The sequence below is a fragment of the Athene noctua genome, chromosome 1 (genome assembly GCF_965140245.1).
Source record: "Athene noctua chromosome 1, bAthNoc1.hap1.1, whole genome shotgun sequence".
Taxonomy (NCBI): domain Eukaryota; kingdom Metazoa; phylum Chordata; class Aves; order Strigiformes; family Strigidae; genus Athene; species Athene noctua.
This window is the reverse complement of record NC_134037.1, coordinates 72,348,306-72,361,857: the sequence shown is the minus strand read 5'-3', so window position 1 is coordinate 72,361,857 and position 13,552 is coordinate 72,348,306.

Genomic DNA, 13,552 nt, shown 5'->3' with positions numbered 1-13,552 from the left:
GCGCTAGTCACGTTGACATTGGTGCTACCCTTCTGATACGAACACTTACACCTGTGGCACGTATCCCAGCACAATACGCAGTTACAGATCACACGCTTGGAGCCAGGATACTGCGGGGAAGAAGCAGACATGCCAGAAGCCACAGGAAGGATCCTTGTGAAACCGGGGTGTATGTATCTAGGTCACAACCAGCCATCCACAAAAATTATCTCTTCCTGACGATGAGTGTAGCCAGGTTTATTGGACCTGAAATTTCTCTCCTCTTGAGGGTTGTGGGGTTTCTGGTTTGGTTTCATTTTTGGGGGGTGGGGGTGTGTGTGCAGGAGGGGAACTGCAAAGTTTCATCCAGTGCTTTCTTATTTCTGTTGTTTGTCCTGATTCTTTGCCTTACCCCATGCCAGCTGAAGCATCAAAGATGGCAAAGGAAGTGAATGCTGACATGCTTCTGAGATTCCCTTCCACTTACATCTTTTTGCTGAATAGATTTCTCACTTTGCTGTCTCTTTCAGAAAATGCCATTTTATTTTATTTTCCTAGGTTAAGAGTACGAATTTTAACATGAGAGAATAACTTCACTACAGAAGCTTAGGCTTCATACAATACTACTACTATCATGTGAAGCAATTCAGCAAAGAAAAGTACTTGCTAGTGTAAGCTTTCTCCATTCTCTAAATTGCATTACTATAAACTACACTGCGTGTTTTAAATGTTCAGCTAAAATGATTGAGGTATATTCTGCCTATATGTTTTAGCAGGAAACCCACAGAAACCCTACTGATTTCTGTATAGCTATTTTGCGTTTCATATGCAGAAAAGATGTGGCTTTTAAAAATATTTCCCTCTTTGTACATTACACAAGAATATAATGTCACTCCATCCTATTTGTTCTTATACCAAACAATCAACTCCAGCTGCGGACAGAGCTGGAGTCCACCTTGTACAAAAAATATACTCCAAAGTAAAGTAGTGGACATCATAAGCGTCACTGCATTTACCCAGACTTTTTTGTTAGAAAAAAGATTGTCTTCATTATCCTAGGGACAACGTACTCCAATTAATCACCACTACTTTCTTTATTTTGTTTTTAATTGTTAAAAAAACCACAAACTGAAACTGTTGCCACTAGGGTGTTTGTAGATAGCCCTTCTGGAAGGAAAGGAGATTGTATTTGCTAATACATAGCAATTCTGGCAAGCGGTCACCTCACTTTCCATGCATGCTCTCTCATCATGACTGGGAATTTTTTGAAAGGAAAATCTAGAAACATATTCAGATAATTTTATTAATTTAATGACATACTTAGTCTAAGCATTTACTTGATTTCATTATGATTTTAAACATGCTTAATGTTAAATGGTCATATTAAATGAGGATTCTTTACTAGATGTTGGCATTGATTAAGGCAAGAAGTATTACTTCCACTGCAGAGACAAGAAAGAAAAGAAAGAGTAACAGAGAATTAGAGGCCTCTTACTGCATCCAAAGCAAATTATTTAGCGTGCACCACACTTCCAAGAGCACTCAGGTAAGAAGGCCTCAGCTAAGGCCAGGTGTCAGCCAGATGAACAAGTCTAGCCAGGCACTGAAGGAAGGCTAGTGTGTTCCTCCTCTAACAAACCCATCTTCTAAGTGCTCTGGTAAAGCATTACAAACCACAAGGAACAATACTGGCTCTGGGTAATGGATGACACAGCACCACTGAGCACTGCTGCTTTTGGCTGAGACATGAGTCAGGCCTTTCTTTGGCACTGAAGAATTCAGCGCACTCTTCCTCGGAAGAGAAACACTGCCTTTAAAGGAGGTAAAGAAATGTTTTGGTTTGCCTCACTGTTGCATCACTCTGTGCTTGATCCAGTTCTGGTCACTAGACTTCAAGAAAGATCTAAATCAAGTAGAGACAATCCAGAGGACAGCTGTGAGAATGGTGGAAGGTCTAGAAGACACGACCCAAGAGAAAAGACTGAAATAGCTGTTTAATCTAGAGATTAGAAAGTGGTGGGATGTATAGAAGCATTCAAAACCATAAAGGAGCACTACAAAAGGCAGGGAATAATCCCTTCTCAGTGTCCATAGTGCATAGGACAAGTTAACTTGCCTACCGTGCAGAAGGTGATACTGTCATATCAGAACCGAAAATTTTAGGAGGAAATAAAGCTTTGTACCACATACTGTAAGGAGGAAGTGAGATTTAGCATCACGGGAGATTTTAAAGTACAGACTAGACAAGCATCTTCCTGGAAAGCATTTTTTCTTTTTGATACTTTGTCGGATTGAAGAACAGGATATCTCTTTAGGTGTCTTGATCTCTTCCAAGTCTATTTGCTGTGACTCTGTGAATGTTGAGACTGGTTTGAGAAACAGAGCATACCCTTCTTTCTGCAGGTTTTGTAGCAAGCAGTAGTTGCCACTTCCTTCCTGTGCTAAACTGCCACACAGTATCGATGTGCAACCTTAAAACATTGCCACACACCTCCTGGGAGATGCGTGCAGTTCTACATCTCCTCTTCATGCACTGTATCAAGTGTAAATGTATACGCTGTATAACTGTATGAATTTTTCTACATAAAGGTGTTGTATGTAAACATAGTTGTATGTGTTTATGTTTTATATTTAAATGTAACAAACCTTAGGTGAACAAACTGACGATAAAGGTACAATTAGAAGCCAGGGTATATATTCCCTGTAACACAAATTATACTGAATTACGTAAAGTGTAGCAATAGACCATTTAACTTGCCTTGCATTGTGCTGAAATGAATGAAAGTCATGGGATGACATTACTCAAAAGTGAAGTGGGAGTAGAAAAAATTCAGGGAAAAAAAAAATCTTCTGCTAGTATATAATACCATGGTATACAGTATGTTCTTGTAAGTGAACTTATCAAACTTCTGGGCTTAGAGATGCCCAAATAGGATTTAAAGCTCAGTAAATGCACAGAATGAGCTCAGTCTAGCATATGGCATAGTCGAGCTAACACAAATGGCATTTCTTTCTAATGTTAGTCACATCATTATTGTCAAGAAACTCATGATATCTATTTTAAATTTATTGTTATTCCAGTTTTTCCTCATTTATGCTTCATAAATTACACTAGAATGGAAAACAATTCTAAAAACTCAAACTCCTAAACAGGAATGAAAAGTGGATACCCCAATATTGTTTAACATAGGACTAAAAAGTTACTATTTAAAGGTTATAAGCAAGCGGAAGTGCTACCAATCTAAAAATTATAAACATTCTGGTAGAAGCTGCCAAATCCAGCAGTTGAATAGCAGCAGGGCTGCCACAGCTCCACATCCCCACATGCAGGCAGTAGCAAGGCTGAGTATGTACTCCCAATAGGTGCACATACTCACCATATACATACACATATATACATATCTGTATGTCCAGTTGAAGTGCTAAGGCTTGGACAACAGGCCTAAGCCAGAGTTGACCTATAATGAATCCTCTATATTTTATAACTGAAAAGCATTGTGCTAGTAGGTATTGTACTAAGTTACAACAATCCACTTATGCTGATGTGAAAAGTGGTAAAGCATTGAAATATTGAAGTCTGAACAACAGGCCCCAAGCTGAAGCTGCTAACTTAGCGTGTAATCATTAACAATGTGAACTCACTAGTGAAAGATGTGGCCTAGAATATAACAAGTAGTGAGGATGAAATGCTGAGAGAATGTATCCAACTTCCCTTGTTTAGCCTTGTTCAAGGCTGAGAACACAGGTATTTGGCCTTGTCAGAAACTTCCTTGGTCTCCCCCCATGAGCCCTGGCCAGGCTTTGGGTGGAATCCAACAGGATAATTAAACCAGAAATTTTCCGCTCAAAACAAAGGTGCCAGTTATTCTGGCTTGTCGATCTCGAATATATAAGACTAGACCCATTTGCAGTGACTTTGGAAGCCTCACCTATGGGTGGATGCACCGCGTAGGATTTCCCACTTGCCGGGACAGGCTCTCCAAACCCTCGCTGTGACCGGGGCTGCCCAGCCACTGCGGATCTGGGTGATGGTAACGTATGCAAGTGGTGATGCATCTTTCTTAATCACTGTTCTCTCTCTCGGGTAGTAATGATTTGATGCGTTACCCTGTATTTTCCTATTTGTTGCTTTAGATGCATTATTCTGCCTTTTCTTACTGTGTGTTTTACTCTGTTACATGATTTGGTTATCCCCAGTAAAATACACCTACTCTTTTCACTCTGGTGCCCGAGTTTAATTGGTATCCTTAATCAGCAAAACACCAGTAGGGACCGAAACTGCAGCACATGCGCAGACACTAATGGTCTAATGCAGACAGAACTGGCCCAATCCTGTTTCCCTCCTAGCTGATCAGAGTGAAAGCCTGTTAGTGGAAAATATATGCAAATACATATTCATCCATGAAGTGTGGATCCCTCCAGTAGCTGACTTTAAACACTCAGATGGGCCAGTTCCTGGCCCCTGGATCCCAGTCTCCCCAGTTCCTGAGATCAGAGCCCTGCTTTACCTGCTGGTACAGGCTCACTTGCATCGCAGGCATGGACACACACAGGGTCACACCATGCTCCCTTTGAAGGGCTGGCTTTAGGCATTTGGTCTCTCCAGCAGCTGACCTCAGGCTCCTCACCTCTCCTACTTGCCCATTACACTGACACTCTCCTGCACAAAGGTCTCTCCTGTAACCGGTTCAGACCTACAGACTTACGGGATCTCAATCTCCCCCCCCCACTAGCTGACCTGGCCTGGTCCTCCTGTAGCTAGCTCTCAGACCCCCTGTATTACACACAGCCCAGTATTTGGTTCCCCGGCTTCTATCCTACTTTGTGGATGATGCAGTTTGATGGCTTTTTGTGAGCACACACCCCGACATTCACACCTACACACACTATGCAGGTTCCCCGGTCTCCCCAGGTGCTGGCAGCAGAGTTGCCTGGGCCCTTCTGGCCCCTGGTCCTGCTCCAGTCACTGCACACCCCCGTGCACACAGAATAGGGAGACAGGAAAACAGCTAGAAATGGAGTTTAATGAGAAGCCAGGGAAGACTGCGCTGATCAGGTGCAGGGAATGGCCACATCAGGGTACTGACCAGTTTGCCGGACACATTTTAAGCCCTTTCCCACACTCCTCCACCCACCCTTGTGCCTCCACGCTCCTGTGTGTTGTGGAGATGAGTCTTTAAACACATAACCTGACATCCTTTAACAATGCTTCAGCTTAAATAAAGACAAAAAACCTGTTTAAAAATTCAGCTCCAACACGGTAATTTTTTTGACATGAACCAGTAGTACAAAGCAAACATGATCGGATAGTGCCACCGTGTGGACTATATAAAAAAGGTCTTTAGTTCTGTGCTAAAAAGATTCAGGAACAGTACAAGAAACTCTCAGTTATCAAAACTGAAGTTATGAATTTCCTTACATTCTAATAGAGAAAAGATGTCAACTGTGCCCTTGAACGGCACTGGGAAGTTAATAATTTCATCTGGTACCAATCTCAAGCAAATATCTTATGAGGAAAAGTCATAACTTGGTGAGTTATCTTGTTATGTAACTCTTGGCAGAATAATTGCATTTCTTTACTTGTTCAGAATTACACGTGTGAACAGAAAAATAATTTAGCTGAAAATACAAAGAAATTAAAACAATTCTCTGAATTACAATACTATAGTCAAACATCAATTCCTTGTGGTAAAAATATTAAACAAGGCTGAAACCACAGAATATGTCTGGTCACAGTAAAACGATGATTTGGAGACTAAGACTAACCTGGTAGGAAGCTCACATGTATATTAGGGACATTAGAAGGTGAGGAGGTGTCTTGTAAAGTCTAATCTGAAAGGACATGTAAACAGAACTGAAGAATAGGGTGATTAATACAGGATGAGAAGCTTGGTGTGCCACCTGAAGCAGATACAGCACCTGACAGGAACAAACCTGATGTTGCCAAGACATGAGAAGGAAGATTAAATAGGTCAGTACCCCTTAGGAAAGCACTATTTTTTAAGAAGAATTGGGTTTGAACCTCTTTGCTTTACTTCAGCTGTTCCAAGTAGTATATTGGTCTAGTGTGAGGCTTAGCTCCCTGATCATACAATGTCTACCTGGAGGAAACCCCAGTCCTGTGATTTTTCATGATGTGTAATCAACACATTTAGGATTCTTATCCATTGCTATTATTACCTGACTATCAACTGACTGTTCTCTGTCACTGTCATTATGCTTGCAGTTCCAAATCTGTATTTTCTGATTTCTATACTGGTCTTGATATAAAATGTAGCAAAAATCTATTTTTAAAAATATTAAAAATATATTAAATATTTTAAATGACAAGTCATGCAGCCAAGCCACTGTACACTATGTGTGAGTGAAAGTATTTACCCAAAGTCTTTTCTGTCCTCATATTGAATATATCTTGAATTCATTTGGTAAGAGAAGAATCTTGGTATTCATGAGAACTTCCATGGGCAGAAATCTGTCATCTCTGTGCAATTAATCTCATTAGATACTATTTTCTACCTTCTGATGTTGACAGATACACCAGAAGTTATTTTGAAGAGCATCAGGATTCTTCTATGAGACATCCATTCTTTCATCATGATAATTTTCATTCAGAAGTGCGAAACTCTATGCCCTGTCTAATAGCACATAATGAATAGGAATCTTGGTGTTTTCTATGAAAAGCTGAAGCATACAGAGACTGGTTTTTTGTTTGTTTGTTGGGTTTTTTTTCAGATGGTGTTGTTTAAAACAATGTTACAACTTTTGTAATAAATGCTTATTTAAAAGAAGAATTTTAAAAAGGAAGAGTATAACAGAATACAGAGACAGGAAAAAATGATGGTACACAAATCTCACATACACAGAAAATGGAATTTGACTAAGAATAAACAATTTTTGAATTGATTAATCAAATCTAAGAGTGAAACTATAAGATTTATAATTGGTTTGTGGAAAGGTCAAGCAATATTGAAATAATAAGTTAGCATGCCTACAAAATGACTTTGCTTTCCAAAATTACATGTTACCCATCTCTTGGCTTTAACTGTCTCTCCTGTTTCACGGTTGTGCTGTATCCAGAAGGTGGCTGCATTTCATGTGAGTCATTCATCCCTACAGTGTCTATTTTTTCACTGTATGTCTCCCCTGTTCAATCATGCCTAGGAGTAAATTAGGCAGTTTCAAGACTACAGCTCTTCTGCACTGCAATGTTTATTTCAGGAAAACACTGTGTTACAACACCACAAAAATATACTTTAAATACAATAATTATTCAGTAAATATGCTCCTCCACTAGGACAGAAAGTCCCCAGGGAAACTCTTTCTGGCTATCTCACTGCTTTGGGTGAACATCTTTTCCTGTCTAGAGCAAATCATGTGCCTGGGAGGACAAACAAGCTTTTGGAAAAGTGCTTTTTTTTTTTGACAAAAATATATCCTAACTGTGTCTCTCTGACCTCCAATAATTCAGATTTATAGCTGAAAGAGAAGCTCAGACAGCCCACCGGTGATTTATATCCTTACAGTGTTTTCCTTTAAATTGACAACAGCAACTTTTCTAAAACTGGTCTTCCATGTTAATGGGAGCACTACAAACTCTGATTTTGATAGTGCTGTTTGCAGATGTCTGTCAGAGTCAGAGTTAAATTTATGGGATTAATGTCCAGATGCATCTAGCTCCTCAGTACTTATCTCTAGAGATTTCATAAATTGAGAGTTCTCCAGAGAGAGGTTTTTTTTGTTGTTGTTTACACAGTTTTTACAAAAGTAATTCAGAGCAGGTATAAAATACTACCAGAACAGAATGACCTGATTTTGTGTTCAGATTTCTTTCTGTTGCTGAGGAGTGGCAGTGTAAAAGCTGACTGCTTAGTTTATTGAGTGTTCTTCAGAAGAAGGCAGCAGCAAGAGGTTAATCAACCAGTCAGAGAGTATTTTATCTGAAGATCAAGATGTAGGTTGTCATCATCAAACAAGAATCTTTCATAATATATTCCTGAGAGCTGGCAACACTCGTTGTTTCAAAGGACACGTGACTATCTTTGTCTTCAAAACTGGAAGGTGGAAGCATTCTTGCTGACATTAATTCCCCTATTACTGCTTCCCCTTACCATTTCTGACAGTTGTCTAGTTAATGAAATCTCCACAGTATTGCTTGTTTTTAAAATCTCAATCCATGCCCTGTCATGACAGTTTTATTTATGCCTTAGGAGTGTTCCCTGATCAGTTCAGAGCTCTTTGGTTAAGATCAGGTGATCTCAATTGAAAGAGTCAGCAGACATTTCTGGTGTATGCCCTTCAATTCCATGTTTTAGCCTTACCAAATACTTGCTTTCTTAAGTTTGGCTGGCCCATATCAAGAAGTCATATTGTTGACTATCTGTCATCATTTTATTTCCTGATCTTTTTAATTGTTCAGATCATCATTGTAAGTTGAAATTCAGTTTACTGATGCAGATTTCTGTATGCTCAAAATCTGCTTCAGAAGTCTTAACGTCTTAGAAGTGCTCATTCTCCAAGTCTTTTCCAGAATGAATCAGGAGTTATTATACTGGAAGTTGCATCAGTGTAAAACTGAAAGCAGGCATGAAAGTGTACATGAAACCAATATCAAGCTCCTTGTACTTACTGGTAGATGATTTTACACGTCCGGTGTTTCTGCGGTCACTCTGTGATTGGCTGTCAGTGTCCACAACTCCTGGCCCTTACAGCTCAAGATTTATTAAGCTTACTCTCTATAATAGCAAGCCATCTGAGAGCAGTAAAAATTAATGACCTGCAACAGAAAATAGTTAAATTAATTATTCACCAGTTTCCAAAGGACCATAATTGCATTTCTACTCTCCATGGAGCTCTCCGATTATCTTGCTGAGGGACCGGGGTGCTCAATGGCAGGGAGGTTACACGTACAGATGTTTGTGTGGGTGCTCAGGAGAGAGGGAGTAGCGGGGACTACCAGGGGTGGCTAGGGTGGTTATGTGGGTGAGGGTGAGGGCAAAGGTTTACATGTTTTGTGGCTCTGAAGAGTGCTGGGATGTTTAGATTTGCCGCAGTAAGAAGGAAGGGATATGTGGAAGGAGCAACTACAGCCGTCTTTCATCAGCACAAAATTTCTGTAGTTAGTTTGGGAGTGAAATTCTCTAGGACTTGTGGGTATGCTGAGGGAAATGCATATCTTGACAGGGCACTTCTATCTTTTTACTGCTAAAAACTGATTAAGTACCTGCTTCTGCTTTTGGCTACTTCTCTGCTTAAGCTGAGGTGAGACAGACAAACAGCTTGCTGCCAGCATCTTGTCTTCTCAGCAGCTGCTAATGGGCCTGCTCTAATGAACTGCAGCTTGACATGCAAGGTGAGGATGCCAGACCTGCCAAATACGCACCCTGTGAAATGCCTTTAAACCTCGAGCACTGCTCTCAGGGGAAGGGCAAAGGAAATCACCGAAAGAAAATCTATCAATGACTGGAGGCTTGGACTTTTGCTTTTCAATATCACACTGCAGAGTACAGGAAACAATCATTTGCACAACAAAGAAGAAATGCAAATCCCCTAGTCTCACTGTAATTTGTTCCTACAGTACTTAAGTACAACAGAGTTGTGATTGCCATATGGGATGCCTTAGGGAAACTATAAAAAGAATATAAATAATAACAAAATCCCGTATGCAAGATAAATTGGCATACAGGGCATTTCCCATGGACTTTATAGTCCTCATAATCTTTACTTACAGTGTTATGAGGTATTGTGGCACTCTGTACCTTTCCAAGTGATTAATCTTGGCTTTATATATTTTAGAACTCTCTGACATCATGTACATTTTAATTTTCCTTGGGCAAATTAAAAGTACTGCAACAGAAATACAAGTCCTGCTAATTTCCTCATGAGTTGCAGTCCAAGCCTGTTGAATTTATAGGAATAAATGGGTATTCCGTGACTATGGTGTGATTCTGTCAATCAGAGGAAGAGAAGATTAAACATTCATGGCTACTGAAAGGCAATTTCCTTCAATTGTTCATCATGCATCCATTCTTAACCTTCCCTGTAGGATTTCCTTTTGCTCTAAACATCAGAAAAGTTTTTGTTTTTCTAGAATTTTTTTATGGTACTAGTAAACTGATGAAGGTGGCCATAATGATCAAATATTTGTTGTTTTGCTTCATGTTATTCATTTACCTATGGTGTGACTCAGAAAGCCAATTTTTACTATCTTAAGCCATTTGCCTAGGAAAATTAAAGAATTCTCAATCTGTTCATCTATCAGACAAATACAGTCATGAAAATTAAGCAGTATACCCACAGTAAAAATAACTAAATCAAACAAAAATGGTATCTGTGGTGGCATATGATTCCACAAAGACTATTTTTTTTTTTTTGTGGCTGGCCTGGTAGAACAGATAGAAATCTGGAAAAAAATAATAAAATAATCCAGCTATAATGCATTAGACTGGGAAAAATCCTGTTATAAAGTGGCTCTGAATTATATTTTCTAGCATTGGAATCTATAGAAGAATTAGCTTTAGCGACAGCCTTACTAAAAGCATATAGACAGTAAAGATTATATTCTAACCATCCTTCTATTCTCATTTTTGGAAGATATTTCAGGTATACAGAAGATAGAAATACCCTCTAAATGCTTATCTTCCTGTGATGCACCTATTTTGATATCTCAGTATGTATGTGTAGGGATATTTTCATTAGCAGCAGTGTGTTTGGATTAGGCTCCTCTCCAACACACATAACGAAATGACAGCAGGGAACTCTTTCTGCTAAAATGAATAAAAAAATAGGTTCCAGAAACATACCTTGAATCCAGTCTGCTATGTTTCTTGGTATGCCTAACTGTGTGACAAAATGAAGACCATGTCAATGGTAAGTCCTAGTTTGCATCTCAGCAAAAGGATTACAGATAGCAGGCCCTGCCCACTTAGGGACAGCAACACTGCAGAGGTACTGAACATCCACACAGATACACAGATGCACAAGTCCATGTACAAATGATAGCACACAGGAATATTTTTTCCAGTTCTAATGCAATTCCGCATGGTGAGTCAAGTCCATTAAATTCTATGTGCCAACTTGGGACAAATACAATTCTCATCCTAAACAGATCATCCACTGTAAAAGTAAATGGGACACATGCTGCTCACAACAACAGACTGATGTCTGTGAAAGAGAAGTGTTTCTCAGTATGAAAAAAAAAAAATATATATATATCTGTGAACATTATTTTTCAATGCAATTAAAAATTTTAGACCACCCTAGGATGTGGGAAAAACTGATTCAATTTCATACCATCTTTTTAACAGCAGATAGGACAGAAAAAAACAGTAAGAGATTATTTTTTTATCTAGTGCTGATAGCTGTATGCAAAATTTACAACTCAACTGCAGAGCTCTATCAGTTACTACAAAAGTGTTAAAATATGATTTTGTTGTCATACTGATTTGTGTTCGGGTGTTGTTTCTTCTTATCCCCTTACTTGATCCCTTTCTTAATGGCCAGTAGAAAGAATAGGATCATAATCTGAATTAAGGTAATGAGTTTACTAAATGTCATGCTTCAGTACTGCAGGTCTCAGGAGGTTCAGGGCAGCAGAACTGAGTAGAAAGACTCTGACATCTATTGTCCTGTCCTTTTACCTCTAGCATCATAGCTGAAGACAAGGAAATATTCTACTCTGAGGACATAATGGCAAATCTCTTTTCTAGATTGTAAATTTATGTAAAATTTGCAAATTAGTCCATTGGATAAAAATTTTCCACCCTTTGGAAAACATATTGGTGAGTTTCATATTAATATGCTGAAAGGGAAGTGGTTCACAGGATGCATTTATAGGAGAACAGAGAACCAAGAAGGATTTTTTTGGCTTGCTATCTCCAGTTCTCTGGCCCTATGAGAAATCATGTCATTTAATCCTCTTTAGTAATTCAGCAAGCTTCAACTTGAAAGTTGAAACTGGGTGAGTTTATGCCTCCATTTAATCTAATTAATTCCATACTGCTAGCTCCACGTGGACCACCACAAAATATCATGCAAACTGTTAGATACAAAAGAGCAAGAGAGGAAGTTTTGGGCCCCTCACTACAAAAAGGACATTGAATGACTCGAGCGAGTCCAGAGAAGGGCAACGGAGCTGGTGCAGGGTCTGGAGCACAGGTCGTACGAGGAGCGGCTGAGGGAACTGGGGGTGTTTAGTCTGGAGAAGAGGAGGCTGAGGGGAGACCTCATCGCCCTCTACAGCTCCCTGAAAAGAGGTTGCAGAGAGCTGGGGATGAGTCTTTTCAACCAAGTAATAAGCGATAGAACAAGAGGGAATGGTCTCAAGTTGCACCAGGGAAGGTTTAGACTGGATATTAGGAAGCATTTCTTTCCAGAAGGGGTTGTTAGGCGTTGGAATGGGCTGCCCAGGGAGGTGGTGGAGTCCCCATCCCTGGAGCTGTTTAAGAGTCGGGTTGACAGAGTGCTGAGGTATCTGGCGTAGTTGGGAACTGTCAGTGTTAGGTTAATGGTTGGACTAGATGATCTTCAAGGTCTTTTCCCACCTAGATGATTCTGTGATTCTGTGAAGTTCCTGACTTTCTGTTAGCCTTGAAGAGCTCATCATTGCCCCCTCCCGCTTTCACTTCCTTGTGTTCCCAAGGGTGACCCCCACTACCCTGGTGTGCAGCTGTACCCACAGAAGCCTCATCATGTCAACTCTCAGCATCATACTCCCTAGCTATTACTTGGCTGTGGGAATACAGGACAGAGATGCTAAACTGGCTTTTGCCCACACAACTTACCACTATTGCTTCCAGCAGGATCCATTGCCCCTTTCAACATTGTATTTGAGATATATACACCTGACTCAAACTTTTTTTTTTTCTCTCTGACCTTAAAATTAACCAGTGCTGATATGCATTAATGTAAGATACATATTGCTGCATACCCTTTTTTAATTCCCTCCCACCCACTTTCCCACACACATAGAAATAAGCAAGCACGGTCTTCAATATCACAAATATAATGAAAAAGATCAGTAATCTGAAAGTGTGTGGCTGGAAGAAGGGGCGGGGGTGGTGGTGGTGGTGTGTGTGGTGTCTCCTCTGCCTCTTTTTTTGTCTCTCAGTTATCTTTCACTAGACTACATAAAACTTCCATGTTAGGGAAAAATTATGGTTTCAGAGTTTTGAGTTGAATATTGGATATAAAAATGTTATACATGTTCCAGTAAATACAAAGTGTATTCACATTCTGTACAGTGACATTATCTTCCCAATCACATACTGGTACATAATTAGCAATAGGGGACCTTCTTTTTATGTTATGTCCTTAGGATTTCATACCTCCTAAAAATATTGAATGTCTGAAATCCTCATTTGTTTCCTACCCATAATTCTTTCTCTGAAAAATCTGGAGAAAGATTGCTAACATCTAATACACTCCTGGAAACTAAGGGCTTTTTTGAGATGACGATGTTACTGCAGCCATATTTCTTTTCATTCACAGTAGGCATATTATATCAAAAGGTGTATCTAGATAGAACCAGCATGTGGAAGTAGGCTATTTCACATGTAGCAGGTAAACTGAAAAAATC